Here is a 20,951-nt window from a genome sequence, read left to right as displayed (position 1 = left end):
CTGGTTCAAAAATTAATAACAATAAAAGTTGTGGCATGTTTTTAGGAAAATGGAAAACAAGATCAGACCACCCTTTTGGCATATCTTGGGTTAAAAAATTCTAAATTCTTAGGCTATAAAATTTGCTACAATTTAACAGATGACGATATTTTAAATAATCATTATATTAATTTTTAGAATACATTAAATTTGTGGTCAATTAAATGTAGATCTTATAAAGGTCAAAGTGCAGTTCTAAATGCATATGTAGTCTCAAAAGTCTTATATTTTGTTCAATGTCAAACAATCCCCAGTCATTAAATTAATATGATACAAAAGAGTTGTTTTAAATTTATTTGGGGAAGTGTGTATGAACTAATATCACAAAAACATTATATTTAGATAAATCTAAAGGTGGTCTTTGTGTACCTAACATTCAGCGAAAAAAATAACGCTTTTTATCTATCACACTTACTTAAATTATTAAACGATTATAAAGATCCTTAGACATATTTTGCAAGATATTGGATTGGCATGCAATTAAGAAAATTTAATCAATCTTTGTTTAGTAATAATGAACCTCATAGTGAATTTGTTCCATCATTTTATGTTGAATGTATACAAGTATTACCAAAGTTTGCAAAAGATATAAAAACTGATTATTTTATGCATTGGAATGTCAAAGAAATATATGCCTTTTTACTTAATCCAAACAATGAACTTATACCTAAATGTAATAACGAATTTCCTTTAATTAATTTCAAAAATACATTGTAAAATATTTTTTCTACAGCAGTTGACCCTGATTGTAGAAACACATGCTTTAAATTAGCTCATTCAGTTTTATATGTGAATAAATATCTTTATGACAAAAAAATTCAACAAAGCCACTAAAAAATGTACATTCTGTAGTAATGAAGAAACTTTTCAACATTTATTTTTAGATTGTATAATGAATACCCCTTTAAATAAAACTGTTGTATATTTAATGGACATTGTGACCATTGAACAATTAAATATGTCTTCTAAATGGTTTGTTTTAATTGTTAGATGTTAATAATGTTGATGCAGAACTGAAATATGTGTATGTAGTATTTTTGTCTGAATCACGACATATTATTTGGAAATGTAGAAATTTAGTATAACATGAAACAAATGATGTCTCCCTAAGACTTAATTGTCAAATTTATAAATATAATTAAGTTAAGAATTACATTTGATTTTCATCGTTTACCTAATGACTTATTTTATTTATATTGGGGAGGGTTATGTCATACAACCAATGAAACAATAATTTTCCATAGAGAACAAGATTACAATAAAAAACTTTTTTTTTTATAACAATGTACTTGTTGTCTGCTGTTTCTCTCTGATTTCAGGATAACAGCGAGGACGTTGTCGGGTTGTCATCATGGGTCAGAGAGAGAACATCAGAGTGATACAGTGTTTTGTGTTTTGTGTCATGTTTGTGATGTGTTATAGATGCATTGATGTATTTATATATACATCATCACTGTTATAATCAATGTTCCTATGAACCATTTCATTTATATTTTCATATACTATGTAACCCGGTCTTGGGCTCATCTCATTTCATTCATTGAATTTCATTATCACTCATGTTTCATCACTATGCATATACTCCAAACCATTGCCTCATGTTCACTCGTGTAGGTCATAGGAACATATGTACTATCCTTTTTGCAGTATTGAGTCTTTTTTCAAAACATATTTATTATTATTTATACATGTTTCACACTTGTTCAGGCTTAATTGGATGGTGGGGTTGATACGGGTGAGTAGTGGTACCGAAGGCTGTCATGTGTCTCAAATCCATCACCAAAGGCAGCTGTAGACTTTACATATGTTCCTGGCGGATCATTACGGGAGGTGCCTGTGCATGACCTGGGATGGTTCGCTGGGAATCTCAATTTATTTAATTATAGTTTTTCATCTAACTTTACAACATTATATGTTTATTTATTCTTTTAAATTATTAAGGAAGTGTGAAAGTAATACTCTTTTTACAATCACAGATATAAACTCAATACAAACTGCTAATTTAGACCCGCTTCAATTTAGGATGGTGACTATTATTTGTTAACAACTTTCAATTTGCTCTTATTAACAATCACATCATATGAATATTAAAACGTGCAGACGTGAATAAAGACTGTAATATAACTAAAAGGTGCAGATGTAAAAAAATACTGATATAAATTGAACAATAGATTTGTGTTTATTATAACTGTATTAATCTTGCCTAGCATACTAAGTCACCTTAATTTTGTTATTGTATATTTAGTTATCTTAAACGGGTACTTGGGGCACTCTACACCCCATGTTACGTTTGAATAAAATTTTATGAAAAAGAAAATCAGGTTAATCTTGATGGCTAGTTCAATGTACTTGTACTAAAGCTATATATTACAGGGTTACATACTCTGATATTTAGGACAGTTATAAGAGACGATCATTGAAGCCTCTTTGTGGCGTCATGCAGTTTTTGTGTATCGATTAAAAACGACGGGATTTAATATGGGGTATGAACCCTGCTGACAAGACCTGTAACAGTGTGCTTTCCACAGGAATCTTTTCAGGCGCCCCGGACCTTAAAGGGGTGGCTTCACCCTCCCGACGTTGATTTTTTTTTTAATTTAACGTGTCAATTGACGTTCTGTGGTGCGTTATTACTCTAAAAAAAACAGCGTCAACAACGTCATTTGGTGCGCTATGACTCTTCAAGAACCCCCCCCCCCCAGCTATAAAGTATTTATAAAGACATTTTTAATAATTGTTTTAAAACTTTTCCACAAAGATAGAAGAATCCCGACTCGAACGATTCCCCAATACATCCGTATCAACCCGACTCTATTACTGCATACTTACTACTTTTCAAGTTTCTATTCATAACCCGATAATCCCATTTGTAAAAGCACTTTCTGGTAAATATTGACGATAAAAGAACTCAATAATTCTTTTACAACAAACGTAGACATTTTTCTAAAGTATCAAATAAATTTCGGCATAAGTGACTATTTATAGATTTGATGAAATATTGCCACTGAACATGCGCAAATCGCTTGACTTGGTGTTTGCTTGTTTATACAACGCTCAATACACCAACGCTTTCTATGCACATGACGCAACGTTGTACACGCTGCATAATTTTCGCGCCCTTTTTATTGAGACAAAGGGTCAACACGAAATAAATTATCACGTTTTATTTGAAGCAAGAATCTGCGTAGAATTAACATTTACAGTCGGAAGTGGGTATCGGATTACAAATTTAACTAGAAATGGCGCGACAGAGGCCGACGCGTATCCCCATGCCGCATATTTGACCCAGGGGGCACCCCAGGGTTGATAGTGGGGCCATGCATAGATGAGATTGACCGTATTGTCATAAGAGATGTCCGGTATCAATTGGAAGTAAATCGGTTTAAAAATGAAGAAGTTAATGTAAAATAACATAAAACAAGAGATGTGTTTGTCAGAAACACAATTTCCCCTCCTGCGCCGCTTTGATTTATTAAAAAAACATTGGCAGTTTCATTACTTACCTTCCTTTAAAGCTTATTACTTCCCTTGGATTAGTTTTTTTACCTTTGACCTTGAAAGATGAACAACCACAATGCCCCCCTTCTGCGCCGCTTTGATTTATGTTTAAAAATTACATCATTTGGCAGGTTATTTACTTACCTCCCACTAAAACTTATTACTTCCCTTTGATTTGTTTTCTTTTACCTTTGACCTTGAAGGATGACCTTGACCTTAACCTTTCACCACTCAAAATGTGCAGCTTCATGAGATACACATGCATGCCAAATATCAAGTTGCTTTCTTTAATATTGCAAAAGTAATGGCCAATGCACCATACCGAGGGCATAAAAATAAGCATAAATCTCTGACCCGGCCCCACCCAAACCCCCATAACTTTTGACCCAAGTGTCAGATCAAAATTCCGAATAGTGCACCGTCGCACATATGCTCATAGCGCCCATGTGTGTAAGTTTCAAGGTTCTAGTGCTAATAGTGTAGGAAATAATAGTGGCCAGGACGGACGACCGGACAGACGGACGGCGGAGATAACCACAATATCCCCACGCTTTTTGAAAATTATGCTCATTGACACTTCAAGAAAACATTAACAGTTGCGTAATGAATTCAACGATATTTTGTTAAAACGCTTTACGAGTCGAGTAAATGTTTTGACAGTATTATTCATGAAATGCACAACTTTCAACAGGATTACTGCCATCATCAGACTTCTAAGATTTCTGTGGCAATTACATGTACGTAACGAGTCGTCTGCATGATTTAACTGCAGGTAGTGCCTGCCTACGAGTGCTGTCGCTTGTACAAAGCGTACGCTCTCATTGGCCACTATTGATTTTCCAATACAGCGACGCTCCGCCCTTAAGCGGGCTTTAGTTGGGTAAAGCGTTAGATGTAGTTGACAGAGGATCGTAAATCGACTTTCAAAATTTTCGGCGACGTCGATATCGCTTTGATCTTAAGAATGGTTAGTTGCAGGAACAGCCAAAATACACTGATCGGAAAATTTCAGGCGCCCCGCGGACTCTGATTTCGAAATTCAAGCGCTCCTGTGAGGGACCATTTAATGGCCTGTGGAAACTACCTGTCGCTAGCAGATGATAGGAAGTCAAATTGCATCCAAAGTCCATATTAATATAAATCTAATAAATGTACATTTCCATATTATTTCGCGTTTTAACGCTTCAACGCCCTTTTATAATACCCGCACGTGCAACCTTACTTCTTCAAATAACCATACTAGTATCAAAACGTCACTTATTATATCTTTCTCAATAACATCCTATAAGGAACGAAAACTTAGTAAACATTTAACATACTAAATGAGCTTATTCATCATACAATCCGCATATACTTCTTGTATCCTGTTATTGATAAAAAAAAACAACTTAAAGTTTCAAAGAAAGCTTTTATAACCACTGGAAAGCTGTATGAGTACTTAACGAAGAAAAACAACAAGTTTGGTTGAGTATTCTAGCAATAAACTTTACTAAATACATCCTTAACCAGTCACAAAATCAAACTATTTATGGGCCGTGCTTGTGAAAAGGGGGTTTAATTCATGTGCGTAAAATGTCGTTCCAGATTAGCCTGCGCAGTCAACATAGGCTAATTACGGACGACACTTTCCACGTTTATGATAGTTTTCGTTTCAAGAAAGTATCTTCTTAGCAAAATCAAGTTTAGGCAGAGAATGTTGTCCCTTATTAACCTTTGCGGACTCCATAGGCTAATCTGGGAGGACACTTTACGCACATGCATTGAACCCCATGTTAACATAACACGGCTGATATATAGATTTACTACGTGGGACCCACATTAAGCTGTAGTCTAAGAAATTCTCACGATGTAGGGCTAATAAACGGAAAATCGCACGAATGAGGGCTAATAAAGAACTTTGTCCTTAGTTACGCCAAAGACCTATAAATATATGGTATTTATAGGTCCTTGGTTACGAGCCCGAAATCAAGAAGTTATAAACAAACGCGCGTGATATAATTATCAACAATATAAAAACATTCAACATTACTGAACAACACAATTTAAAACATACGTTAACTCGGTATAACGCACAGTAGAATCATGATGTGGGAAAACAATACAACATTTCCACTTTCGATTTCGTTTTCTCAATGGAGGAAGTATAAATTACGCAAAGGTTTATTTAACCCAACGATTAACTAGTATAAACACGTGAAAGCTTTAGGATCAATTATACTACCATGTATCGCAATGAATGCGACTAGATATATATTAAGTGTAAAATTCGTATTTGTGCATTTTAATTGCAAAATGTACACCGCTTTCAACCGTCAAAACATACAAGACTTATTTACTTAACCTATGAGAATTAAAGCTTAACTTGTTTCTTCAGAAAACCAAGTCAGTGACTTCTCAATAATATGGCTTCGATTGCTTAATTAAATTAAGAATGTATCAAAATAGTTGGATATCAATTATTAAGCAACCGGTAAAAAGAAGATGGTATTATTGGTTTATTACGGGACCCATTTCATGTCCCATAATAAAGAACATATATAAAAGGCTCTGATAGTGCCAACAAATGGTAAAACAAAATCGCTTACCTTATATACGTAGTATATAACCATAATAACCATATCTTACGTCACGTTGACATTCGAAAATATATCATTTGTAACACTGTAGAGTTAATCACGTTATAACTTGATTGCAGATTTTGCCTACGAAGATGAAATTTGTGTTTTTCATAGTTATAATCAACATGGTACTTATGGTTAACCAGGTGTTAGGAAGTATGATATATTAAACACTGTGTGGTCAGATTGCTTAAGTCATAATGTGTACTTCTCTGAAATCGATCTCATTGTTTCAAAAAATAATATTTTTCTCGTAATACCAATTCGTTTTTTCTGAAAGCACTTAAAACAGTTTCGTTAATCACGGCATCAAAACGCACCTAGACGCACAGATGGATTGTTTTAGTACTCAACGGTTTAGTAAAAAGAGGGACAATTCTCATAAATACGGATTAACTGACATTGAGCAGCATTTTACATGTTTTATGCTGTATGTATGAGATTTGAGGACTGAGCTGTTTATTTGCATGGTTAGGGAATCCGAAAATAGACCATGCAATGTTTCATGCCACCTTGGATACAGAACTCGAACTTGAGAATTTCTAGCTCTGATCGTCATTTTGAATTCATAATTAAAGGGCGTCATAACTTTGTAATTTATTGAAAAATATTTATGGTTCACCTTCAGTTTGCTTTGTTACTCTCAACAATCCGATAAGTTAAACAGCATGGTGCGCTGTGATAAATGAAAATTTAATTTGACATTCAAAACAGTTGAAACGTTTGACAAAATAACATCATGCAATCGAAAGTATGCTTTCAATTGTGCGCTAATTTAGGAACACGATTATGAGTACACAAAATTTGCTATGACTTGCATTAAATCAAAGGCTCCTTGCCTATTGAGATGCTGCCATTTCACAAAATATCAGTATTATCTTTCCAAGAAAAAGTACAACTGCATGTCAAAAACAAATAAAAATACGCTCTAATTACAGTAATTAAGATCAAGATCGAGATCAGGTTACAACAAGCGCTTGGTTATTATAATTTAGCGCTCAGAGGATCGTCTTACAGACGCATGCAACTGACAAATCGTTCACTGGGAGAGAATAAACGCCGTACTATATAAAACCACTTAATGCAAGTTCCACTAATTGGTCCCTGTCATGTTGGTAGTTAAGTCTTGTTTCGGTATTGATAATTGTATTTGACAATTTGATTATGTCATGTATTTTTATTGTTTATGATACATACTCTTAATGCCAAATATTACTCACAGTGTCGTGCCAAACCGTCAAAGTTAGTCAGGCTAAACTTGCAAGGTACCTTGACAAATCGAATAATATATTCGCCACTATTTCGTTATGTGAACTAAGTGGAAGACTTTTGAATAGAAATCTTGCAAAAGAATTGTATGATAGGGTCGCCTTCAGAATAAAATCCGACGCATTAGTTAAATGTAATGACAATTAGTTTTTTATATCTTTTATAACTTTACTTTAACGTATGCATACCCACATTTTGACAATTGTCACTCATCACATATTTGCTTATTTCATATGTGCACAAGAGACCACTCTGCTTTGAAGCGGATATTTTATTTTTATTTAAGCCTATAGGTAAAAAATTGTGAAATATGTAATCGTGTTCAAACATCTTTATTTATTGCGAGGGTAATATCGTTTTGTAATAAGCTACAGTTACTACAACTAATCTCGCACAATGCGTATGGCAACTTCTTGCTTCAGAAGGGAGAGTAAGCATGTAGAAAATAAGTGGCTATAAAGACATCATGAGCTAATCTATGGGAGTTAGTCTATGTCTATATTATCCAAAATTGCCCGAGCTTAGTGTAAAGGAGATAATTACGAATAGCATTTTCGTGCAAATAGTAAATATTACTTCTGATTACCTTTTTTTTTAAATATTTCTTGCTTATATAACGCCTGTACGTTATAATTTATGGTATGAAAAGTTAACATAGAAAATAATTGTTTTCAATATTAAAAATTGCAAAAAAGACATAAATACAAGAACTAAAGAATAACAGGCAAGTATCAACATAACATAAACTGTTAACGAAATTGCAGATGGTGATACTGATAATAATAATGATGATGAAACTTATCAAGATGATGATGATAATGATTATGATGATGCTCCAGATGATGATGCTAATGATGCCGAATTTTATTCGCTGATGATAAAATGAAAATTATTTAAAATGCCTATCTTCGTAAAAAAGGCGAGTATAATAAAGTTGATCAGCGGCCTCATAATCTATATAAAAAAAAGTTTTATTGTTTAATCTTCCCGTGATATATTAGGATAATTGTACGCTAACAAATAAATAAATATATATTTTACTTGCGTTTTGGTTTGTAATTATCGAATTTAATGATTGCATTATTGTTTGCGGCAAAATAGTGAGTAAGAAAGATAGCTTATAAATTGTGTGCGATATATTTGTTTAACTGCTTTACAAAGTATCTAATTTGCCTGCAATTCAATTTCATCGATAAACACATGCATACTATTGTTTTATCAAAATGAGCACAAGGGACATAATTTATTTGTATTCAACGTCGACCCGGCTTATATTCTTTGCTTAACCTATTGTTTTAGTTGTGTTTAAATTATAATAGAACGTGAAAGACAGTATTGTTGAAGAAGACGTCCTCATTATAATGGTGCCAATATTTGGTCAATGCTGACATTAATTAAGGCGGCATTTACGTTTAAGAATAATTAGAACTCATGATTTGTGGTAAATTAGTATTATTTAAGAGGAGTATGCGAATCTTTGCATTTAAATATTTATACCGATGAGCGTGTGAATCTTTAAAATATGTTCGAAAAACACTGTGTATACTGTCTGTTGTGTGTTAAATAGTGCATTTTTTTAGTAAGATGAGCTTTTCAACCAAGATTATAGTACAAACAGAACAAACGCATAACTAACTGGGAACTATTATATCATGGGTAACCAGTCTTCATACTACGTAGAAAGCGAGGGACCCGAACAACGACGGCCCTGGTTTAGGTCAACCTACTCACTTAAGACACACAACCTTTCAATGTCTCACAACGACACTTTTAAGGTTTTTACGAACAACACGGACAACAACATGGATTAACAACAAGGACATCTAGGCCATGATTTGTCGGATTCCCGAACCACCGAAAGGAGATATACTGTACAGCGTGCAATTACAAACTGTTATAGAAATATGTCACGATGTAACATATAGCGACCAGAATACCGTCCAAGACATCGTTGAGGCACTAATTGCATTACTAGAGCGTTCATATGTAAAATATACTCAAGCTGATAAAGTTAGGACTCTATTTTACTGGTTAGCAACCCATATTACTAACAAATCTGAGAACCACACGTCGGCAAATTAATATATAATGGCTCATCAGCTGGCTTTAATTCAAAAGCATAAGAGCACACCTGCTGTTCTGTTTGCTTTAATGTGTTTCTATGGACATGTACCATGTGTAATTATTAAAGGCTTTGTCAAAGGCAAAGGCTACTATCCCCGGAAAAAGATGGAGAAGAAATACACAAGAGAATGGAACGCAGTGCTGGTAGATGGGGAACAGAGTTTCGTAGACGTTTATTGGGGAGCTGGCCCAACCGTCGATCTTCTTTACCTCTTTCCTGTACCGGAAATGTTGAAGTACACACACTTTACCGAACAAGATCTCTGGCAGTTAATTGAAATACCCACTGACAAAATCGCAATTTGAGACACAGGCTTACCTCAGACCGAGGTTTTTTTAAATGGAAATGACTGTTTTAAATGGCAAAGAGGGTGTTAATATATGTGTAGAAGGAGAGATAGAATATCAGTTTCAACTGAACTCAACATTGGCGTTTTGCCAAGAATTCAGGTGTGTTGAAGAATTTTTACGAAAATTTAATTTGGAAGATTGAAAAGCTTGGTGACATTAATATGCAGATTGATTTTATTCAAGTGATCAAAGAGTCTGAGGAGAACAATACGATCGATGATTCAGTAGAAATACAAAATCCACTGACAAACAAACAGCGTTTCATCTTGTCGATTAAATTTCGGTTTCCAAAGATAGGATTATATAAATTAGATAACGTAAGTCGCTCACTTGATAGAAACGAGGAACGTGATTTTTTCTCGAATATCACTGTTTACGTCAAGATGGTTCACGACTGGGTAGTATTTTCTCCAAAGGTGGACGATATTGGTTGGGGACCTAATCCGTATCTAGACCAATGCGGTCTTGAAGCGATATCTCATAAAAATGGTGAGATAAGGTGTATTGATGATCAGGATTTGGAGTTGATATTTAGAATTTTGCCCGAATCACAAACAAGAAATATAACTTTACGATACAAACTGCGGCAAATAATAACAAATTATGACAATCTAAAACAAGTTAGAGAAGAGGCCAGTAAGTGTGAAAAAGTTGGCGAATTCCGTCCAATGAAAAACGGAATAATTGTGGTTAAATTGCATATCGATCGACTATGTGAAATGGTTCTGAACATATGCGCGACTTAAAAAAAACCTATAAGAGACACGTGATTAATTATAGAATTGTTGCAGAAAAAGATCCGCAACAATTACTAGCGGACTTTTGGGGAAAACTCATTGAACAACTAAGTGAACACGTGAAAGGTACATACATTGTACAATTGGTTCAGATTCTAAATACTGCTAGAGCCAGTGGGCTTCATCGGGACATTCAGGTCAAAGATGTGTTCAAAATAGCATGTACTAGGTATGTACATGTAAAGAGGTATAGAGAATGCATCAACAAAATTGCACGAATAACTGGTAACGACGTTGTAATGATAAGAGCCATGCATAACCCGGACGATAAGCTAGTAAGAATAATACGCAAGGCTCTTGTGGTTTTAGGCGAGGATAAACAGAAGTTGGATAAATGGGAACATATGCAGCCATTGATCACACTTATCGAACCAAACAAGCTCTACAGACGTATCAAAAAGATAAACATAGTCTAGGCTGGAAACAAAAGTATAAACACGGCGAAAACAATGTTAGAAGATGGAGATTTAAAACCTATTGAATCGGTTAAGCTCAGCCAGGAAGCCGCTTCTTTTGGACATCGGCTACAGGCTGTGTTTGAAATAAACGAGCTAAATCCTTAGGAGAGATTCGTGTATGTAGAATCAAACAATGTATTTGTTTTTCATTTAAAGAATACCATTGTATTGAAGTATTTTCTTCTGAACTAAATCGGAAAGTTTACATTTGTTCTACAAACTTTCGGCATATATACGATTTTAATAATAACTTACTGTCAACTTTCCTTGCAAGTTTCATCGAACATGACTATGATTTATTCACATTTTGGAGAGCCAAACCGAATAACAAAGTAATCTGGAAACTTTTTTGCAAACTTATTATAGTTTATGTTATAATATACACAGTCCGTAATTTTCCATTCTGTTAAAACACTTTAAGTTCCATTCGCGAACAACTGTTAACCATACCATATATTTTACTGTTGACGTTTTATCACAATTTTATAAATACGGAGTATATTCTTATACACAACTTTAAGCAAATAGTGCACATATTGTTTTGTCTATAACGAATTTGCGTTGCTCTAGATTGCGAGAGATTGGAAATGTGTTTCGATTGAGAAGTGGATATATCTTAATATGTGTCTCAAAGTATTTTGTGTCAATAAATTTAAACCGTATGAACTGTTTTAATATGTAAAATTGCCAAGATCAATTAGGGACGATCATCAGAGGCGATTCTTCAAAATTCTTGAACCCTTTTTTCATAATGAAGTAGAACACCAATCCAAAGATTATTTTGGTTATAACTATATTTTAGTTTGAAAGGTGAACACACGGGAAATTTACCGTCGTTTATTAACTGTACAGATATTAATTTATTAGAGTATGTAAACTTAATTTTGGATCTGATAAGTTTTCTTAAGTTTCTCGAAGAATCAAGACTCCAAGATAGTAGCGGTCAAACAGGCTAGAGTCCTAGCAGGAAAGACATACCTCAAGAGGTATAGAGAATACATCAACAAAATTGCACGAATAACTGGCAACGACGTTGCAATTATTTGAGCCATGCATAACCCGGACGATAAGCTAGTAAGAAAATTACACACAGCCTTTGTGGTTTTATGCGAGGATAGACAGAAGTTGGATTAATGGGAACATATGCAGCCATTGATCACACTTCTAGAACCAAACAATCTCTACAGACGTATCAAAAAGTTCAACATAGGTGAGGCTGAAAACAAAAGGATAAACATGGCGAAAACATTTTAGAAGATGGAGATTTAAAACCTATTGAATTGGTAAAGCTTACCCTGGAAGCCGTTGCGTTTGGACATTTGCTACAAGCTGTGTTTGAAATAAAAGAGCTTAAACGTTAGGAGAGATTCGTGTATGTCGAATCAAACAATGCATTTGTATTTCATTTTTTGTCTTAGAATAGCATTTTATTAGAGTATTTTCTGCAAAACCGAATCGGAATGTTTAACTGTGTTCTACAACTTGCGGCACATATGTGATTTTAATAAAAGCTTACTGTCTACTTTCCTTGCAAGGTTCAACGAACATGACTATGATGTATCACATATATAAGGGCCAAACCGAATGACAAAACAAACTGGAACCGCTTTTGTCATTCAGCCATCATATATATATATATATATATATATATATATATATATATATATATATATATATATATCAGGTCAAAGCTGATATCTCAATTCTGAATTCAACGCAGTTTCCCATTTCTTTTTTAAACAGAGTTTATCAAACGGTATTTAACAGTGATGTCTTTATAATCATTACTGCAGAGATCAATCTAAAAATTGGATGGCATGAATGAATTTTAATTAAAAAATAAATATATTTGCAATTTTAAACAGTTTTAATTAGTTGCAATTAGATCCATTTTCAAATAATTATTTATATTTGGAAACCTTTTAAAGTGTCTCATTCTTAAAATGTGTAAGGGTCTTCGATGATTGATTTCTTGTGTACATTTTATTGTTCCCCATTTAAATATGCACATTATAATATAAACTTTTTTTACTTGGTGATGGAGATAAGAAAGCATAGCGATTTCTTTATTTTTGTAAAGGTTTTAAACTAAAAAACTTCGTTATGGATTATTTATAATATGATACGTTATTTAAACACACCATGTGATCAGTCTATGTCTGGTGTCCGTCTCATTGCGTTCTACGTTGTGTTGTGTTCCTCGTAAGTCGTTTCCCCTCAGGAAGTCACAACTGTGTCCAATTGGGAAGAAACTTAGTCAGAATATTCTTGACAATGTTTAAATCACATTTCAATGAGGGTCACGGGGGGTAAAAAAGTCTTGTAAATCTTGTAGCCACCATGGACGTTACATTGATGACTCGATCTAAAAATTGAGTCCAAATTGTTCATACCAATAGCTAAACGACTTTTATTACTCATTATGGATAAAATATATTATCTTTAACATATCAAGACCATCGAAGCCACCAAGTGGAACAGTATAAAAAAAGGGTTACCACTATAAAAGTCATAACTATAATTTTATGTTGATGATATGGTGACAGAATGTTTATCTGTATAATATCTGGTCACGTTGAAATCTAGGCAAAACGATGAAAGCTCCCTTATCAACACACAACATGCGTCATTAGGGATATATAAAGATGACACAACGTGTCGATTATTGGCATGGCTATATCTTGAAAATTGGGTCATGTAATGTCAAAACGAGATCACAAGCTTAAATCTAAGACAAGTGTTGTACAACTTGAATTCAGCATAGCGCTTTAGGGAATCATGTTTCCTGTTATTTCTTGTTATTTATCACTGGACAATCTCTCAGCCTCCAAGTGTACCGATTAAGAAACATGGTCCTTTGATATACAAATGTATGTATTATTATACAAGTCAAAACACCTTTAATTTTAAAACATATATGAAATCGAAAGTTGAAATGTTATTTATAAACAGGATTCCGGTGTAAAATGTCCTCCCCAGTATGAATCTAAAATCCTCGGATCTAATAGGTTTCTCAATGAATGTTATTGTTTACAATTGGCAAATAAATTAAATGTGCGGCGTCTATGTTCGCAAGTGTTTTGCTATTGACGGAAACATAGGCCACTAAATACTATAATTAATGCTTGCGATTTGATTAAATATCATTTTCATCAATGGTACCAGTACGAAATGCACCCATACATTTCAGGCAAAATATTGTGGTGTTTGCGTGCATTATTTTGTTATAATGTGTTATTGCCGATACATACTTGCAATATACTCACATGCATGGCAAGGGAAATAAATCAACTTTCAGTTCATGCTTGTTTGGTAATATTGTTTTCGATTAGATGAGTAACTCATTGGAAAATGTCCGTGTCTCACTATATCCGTATCAAAAGACCTCACGTAAAGGGTGCGAGGTGTCGCATTGAAAGTGTCATGTATTGTATAATAACGTCTGTCATCAAAATCTGTTTCGATCATTAGCAATCCAAATAAACAAGGTCTGTATTTGAATAATCTATTAACATATACTTTTTCTGTTCCATGCAAAAGATTTCCTACATAAATGTCGTACTACTTTAGAAAACGCATTATGCTACGCATATGTTAACCTTTTATTATTTCAAATTCATCCATAATACTTAGCATGACTTCACTTATTTGCTTAAAAATAAAAAAGGGACCTTAAGACATTTTTGTCAATGCTCATTTTGCCAATCAAATCTATAAACAGGTCCCCTTAAATCCGTATCGCACATTCCTTGTTTAAAAACAGTGCACGAATCATCAATTGATCTAAAACACGAAACATTGGACATGATATTACAAATTTCAAGAAGAAATGTGGGTTATACATTTTTATTTTTCAATGGTTTATTTACAACTAATTTGTTGCTAATATCATTTGTATCATGCAGTTAGTTCTTAATTTGATAAAAGAGTATGTTAATGCACTGTAAAATGTATTCGATTAATTAAGTTAAATACAGTTAATATTCAGGACCTTTGACATTTCGACAAGTACACATGTGATAATCGTATTACTATAATCCTTTCAAATCAGATAAAATGTTGATGAATAAAGAAACTGTAATAAACGTTCTGATGAAGTGTTACAATGAATTTTTATGCCCCCGGTAAGGTGGCATATAGCATTTGAACTGTCCATCAGTCCGTCAGTCTGTGCGTCCATCCGTCAGTCCGTCAGTCTTTGCGTCCATCCGAAAACTTTAACGTTGCCCATTACTTTTTGAATATTGAAGATAGCAACTTGATATTTGGCATGCATGTGTATCTCATGAAGCTGCAAATTTTGAGTGTTGAAAGGTCAAGGTCAAGGTCCTCCTTCAAGGTCAAAAGTATAAAAAAACAACAACAATCCAATGGAATAAATAAGCTTTAAAAGGGAGATAATTTCTAAACCTGCCTAATGCTATATTGAAATTGTATTTCAAAGCGGGTCAATAGGGGGCATTGTGTTTCTGACAAACAAATCTCTTATTTTATATTCTTTTATATAATACAAAAAGCTTCCGCTTATTTAGCGGAAAACACTATGCACGTATATACGATTTTAATGTCAGCATGCAATAGCCTCAACCTTACACAAATAAATGAATAGGAACGGCGTATGTTAGATACAATATCTAAACTAAACTTAATCGTATAATGACACAATTAAATATCAATTGCGACCATGTATCGTTGGAACACATCTACACATGATTTTTGGATGTCAAAATAATGAATAGGCACTCTGGACCAAAATGTTTTATTTTACTCTACAGCAGACAATTGTATAACTCGAATGTCCTTGATTTTCTGGTACACTTCTTCAAAACAAGCTATCTGTTTCAAACGCAAAATATCAATAAGGTAGAATGTGCATTCTGAAAAGTATAAAAACGTCGAAACCAGTGGGTGAATACACTATTATGTTAATATGTTTTCATATGAATCATATACACACTTTTGTGTTCTGCAACAAATACGAGTGAAAGCGTCTGTATAGGATTTAACTTTGTTGATATCTAATTTTATTACACACACACACACACACACACACACACACACACACACAGACACACACACACACACACACACACACACACACACACACACACACACACACACACACACACACACACACACACACACACACACACACACACACACACACACACACACACACACACACACACACACACACACACACACACACACACACACACACACACACACACACATACTTGTAAAACCTTCCAACCGGGGAAATGTGTTCTAAACCTACCAACCGGGGACCACCATTTCCACATATTCTAGAAAGCTGAAAGTGATAAAAAACAGACAAGTTTCGAACCTAAAATACGATTTTGACATAACAATTATGATAAATAGGGTAATAAATGAAAGAAAATTTTACATGCACACCGGGGAATTATGTGCGAACCAAATGAGGAACTGCGATGTGTGCCAACTGGGGAACGGTGTATACCAACAGGGGTACTAAGTGCGTACCAACTGTGGAACTTCAATGTGTACCAACAGGGGAATGGTGTATACCAACAGGGGAACTTAGTGCGTTCCAACTGTGGCACTTCAATGTGTTCCAACTGGGGTACGGTGTATACCAACAGGGGTACTATGTGCGTACCAACCGTGGAACTTTAATGTGTGCCAACAGGGGAATTGTGTTAACCAAGAGAGGAACTTAAGCGCGCTATCCCTGTGGAACTTCAATAATGTCCAACGGGGAACTTGCGTTTACCAACAGGGGTAATTGTGTGTAATCATGGTACCGTTGTTGATAGGACAATGGCGTGCACGTTCATGGATAATATTTAAGTTAGTACAAAAATTGAAAAGAATATGTATGAAACAATATTTAAATTAAATATGTTTATTATATGACCTTATATAAGTTCTGCAAAAATGCCTCATTTGATTGACTCAAATATTATTCACATCAAAATAAGCATACGAGACATAACGCAAATCAAACAATACATTTATGACTTTATTAGCTATAAGCCGACTACAAACATGCAAGTGCTGCATTATACCATATCAATCATGGTGAATTAATCAACAAATGAATACAATTCGTTCTTAAAACTAAAAAAATAATGTTTTTGTTTTAGGCCACGCTATTTGTCAAACCGAATGAAGGAGAGGGGGAGGCGGCTTATTTGTTTAATTCCGTTTTTCCATCAGAAAAAAATATTCACGATGTTCACGTACTATGAAGTTTTTTATCCTAAAAATAGAACTGCCCATAAGCATGTAGATTGAGTAGTGTAAATTTACTTTGTCCTTACTCTGACATTATAAAATAACTCATGCATTTAATCCCCTGAAACAGGTAAACATCAGAAAATTCATTCACACGCAGGGCAACATCCACTTCACTTAAATTGTCTTAAATACATTTATTGCATTTTCAAAAATAATAAAATCTGTAACTTTAAACAATCATGAACGTTTCACAACGAATGTGGCGAGGCCTGAGAAACAAAATAGTTTAGTAAACTAGCAAAACGACTTGATAACAATGCATTTTGATGCGCCAGTGACTTAGTCTACGGCGGTAGGTCAATCTGAATAATGATCAGTATTTATTGTTATAATATATGAATTCCAATTCTACAACTGTGATACCATTACACATGAGCTGTATTAAAAAAATACAGTATGTATGCACTTGTTTGAGTAGAGAATGCCAAAAACGGGTTAACGTTAATAATGAACTTACATTAAATTCTACCTGTCGAAATAACATATTATATTTTAAGGAAAATAGTCACTGGCAATCGCTTAGTTTTCCCTTGCAAACCAAACACCTTTTTTCAAGATTTGAATTCACGTATTTTGTTCAAACTTCCTTTATGTAAACCAACTTATGTACCTAATTTTTGCATAAAATATAATAGAAAGAGTGTATTTTAAGCACTGAAAATTTATGCCGATGTGTCAACCATATATTATTTGTTGAAAACAATATAAAAGTTATAATTAATGTTGTTATACACGTATAATCATCGCTGACTTTGACAGCATTATCATTTTATAAAAACACTAATAATTAAATATGTACCAAAGCAAACACTTATCAAACACGTAGTTTAATATTATTTTGCATCACTTACATTATAGTATATATACTTACTGGGGAGTGCACATGTGAATCAATTGTTAGACCCTTGTTGGTGCCAACTTAAAAATAATATGTACCAACAGGGAAATTATAACAGTGTGACTCAATTCTGAAAATAAACATACCAATTATATACACAAAGCAAATATGTGAATGGATAGTTAATGTGAATATCTACACGCAAAACAAATGCACAAAAGTCTGTGTAGGAAATTATTGTAATATTTAACAACTATTTAATCAATTCTAGTGCGATATTTACGCAATAATTTACTTATTGGTAAATTTTTACTTTAAAATGACTATTAAGTACTCAACTGCAAGTCAGACACCTGTCATTCAAAACAAATTTTGTAAAATTGACAAAATATTCATTTGTATTCTTCACATTGTAGCAGTAGTTTAGCAGTAGTTTTTTATGTTATTTACATTTATCTTATTATATCTAAAAGTGTTTGTTTGTAATGCTTGAAAAAAATGTTTGTTTCCATTTATCCGACTGAATTTTTTTGTGCCTTCTCTGAACGTTTAGCCTTCTAGATTGATTTGTTATCATGTTTGCTATATTCATTCATATTCACCAAGTTTGGGGTAAAAAATAACTTGTATAGTGAGTAACTCGTAGAAAATCGTAATAGAAAGTACAAAGAAACACTCTTTGGCCGAACTATATACCAATCCTAATTTGTTCGGCGATATGATTATGAACAAATATCGTTTTTGACTGTACCGTATTAATAAAACATTCAAATACAATAAGCACACATATATCGTTTTCGAAAAGAGTATATAGAACAAGAAAACACACAAAACACATGTGGCAACTTCATCATTTAACGTATTCTCCTAAACGTGCATTATATGTGTTATATTTTTTTAAGTTAAAAGTCCCCGTCGCTTTTTTGTTTCAATTAAATTTATGCAAAAGTCTTTGACATTTTTCCAACTTCTGTTGTGAAGGTCATTCTCACTTTTAATACATGCAAGTAATGATTTTTTCCCTGGTAATTTACCAATTATCAAAAAACGATCTAAGTATCTGTGAACAGCTCCTGTTTTCGTCTTCACTCCGTTGCTTTTTGGCTGCTTGTTTTGTTCTCCTGGTATTTGAAGTACCCTTTTCTGTACATGGATAATAAAACACCAAATGACGTCGCTAACTGCCATGTGTAAGATATCCATATTAAATATATATACTTCAGTACAATTTTTCATAGCAAAATTACGACAAAAGCGTCCAGGTACTTACGGCACCTGATAATGACATCGATGTCACACGACAAATTTGGAAACATTATTTTGCCTAATGAATCAAACAATTACATGTAAGCAAATCATGTTCTAAGAAACATAAGAAACTTGGAGATACATAACTTAAATGCATTCACATGTGTATGCATACCTTTGTCTGTTATTTTTGGTTGACTGGTGCTGGGAAGCAGAGTTTCAAGGTCTTCAGTATTTTCATTTTCTGATAATTCAGAAGAATATTGTTCATCTGTCGTGTAAATCACAAGATCAAAAATTATATATAGTTTATAATATAACAATGATGGAAACAACCGAAGCACACCAACTAAATATGCAGTTAGTGCATTGAAATTGAAAAATTAGAAGTAGCCAATGTAAACCTTACTGAGCACAAAATGAGTGTAGACTTTAAATTCCGCCTTACCTGGTCGTCTCCGATAAAAAAGAATTGCCTTGCATAACACAAGTATATTTCAGAAAATGTTTGTAATTCTTTTTATCACTTTAGGTAATCAAGTTCGGTAATGAGCCCATTATTAACATTAAGTTTACTGTATGAATTTAACACTAAAAATGCGACATACCTACAATACATTCGTCGTCCACATCAATATCGTCTAGCGAATTGACAGAATTTCTGGTAATTTGTCCACTTTCCATCATCATGAGCAGCTTGCTGACTTTGGCAACCTGCATGGTTCCATCTGGTTATCTGTAGAATTCTCTATGTACCCGAATGTCGTGACCAAGAAATTTAGCTAGAATGTCTATTTCATTTTCAGACAAGTTAAAAAGCCTAGTCATTGTGGCAATATGTTTCCTTAACTTTGTAGAACGAAGCCTTTTCGGATGTTCAGCTCCACAGTCAATTGCAATTGAACGTAATACATCTGTCCCACGAATATGCCATGATGCAGATTTTGTTGGGAAAAGATATTTACTATTTAAACAGTTTGTTAGAGAATTTCTGCTGCGTATGAGCAGGTCGATATTTTCTTTCACCTGTCTTGGAAACAGTACTGCAGCTATTCGACCTCGTTTTGCAATAATCTCTGTACGGTAAAAATAACGGCACAGGTTTTTTTTTCCAGTTTTGTTAAACATCAATCTAATTCTCCATCGTCATTTGTCAATTTGTTTTTTGAATATTCTTCGACTGTCATTTTTGACACATCGTCTGATCGTTTCGATTAAACACAAGCAGATTTCAGACAACTTATGCCATGCTTGCCTTTTCTCGCAATCACTTGCTGATTCTTGTAAGGTATTTGCATGTGTTTCTGCTTCATGTCGTAAGTATTCAGACATTACTTTGACATCATTTGCCAATGGCAACAGTTCTTTCTGACTGTTCTGCTTAGCCTCATGAAGTTTTCTTAAGGCATTGGAAGACACGTCATCCGTC

At 33.8% G+C, this 20,951-nt stretch overlaps 1 protein-coding gene and 1 long non-coding RNA gene across 4 annotated transcripts in view; both read right to left on the bottom strand.

Annotated features, from left to right (window-relative positions):
* The window catches only part of LOC127866790 (protein mono-ADP-ribosyltransferase PARP14-like), a 47,695-nt gene extending 42,028 nt beyond the window's left edge, over positions 1–5,667 (bottom strand). For all 3 annotated transcript variants that reach the window (XM_052407596.1, XM_052407598.1, XM_052407597.1), the window contains exon 1: positions 5,591–5,667. The gene's annotated coding sequence lies outside the window, so the exon portion shown is untranslated. The remainder of the gene's footprint in view (positions 1–5,590) is intronic.
* Positions 5,668–19,274: 13,607 nt separating this feature from the next.
* On the bottom strand, positions 19,275–20,935 carry LOC127866813 (uncharacterized). Its single transcript, XR_008043115.1, has 3 exons — positions 20,131–20,935; positions 19,698–19,793; positions 19,275–19,417 (listed from the first exon to the last, which is right to left on the bottom strand). It is a non-coding gene; the product is annotated as an uncharacterized LOC127866813 (long non-coding RNA).
* Between the last annotated feature and the right edge of the window lie 16 nt (positions 20,936–20,951).

This window comes from Dreissena polymorpha, chromosome 2 (genome assembly GCF_020536995.1).
Source record: "Dreissena polymorpha isolate Duluth1 chromosome 2, UMN_Dpol_1.0, whole genome shotgun sequence".
Classification (NCBI taxonomy): Eukaryota; Metazoa; Mollusca; class Bivalvia; order Myida; family Dreissenidae; genus Dreissena; species Dreissena polymorpha.
This window is presented reverse-complemented; position numbering and strand designations above follow the sequence as displayed.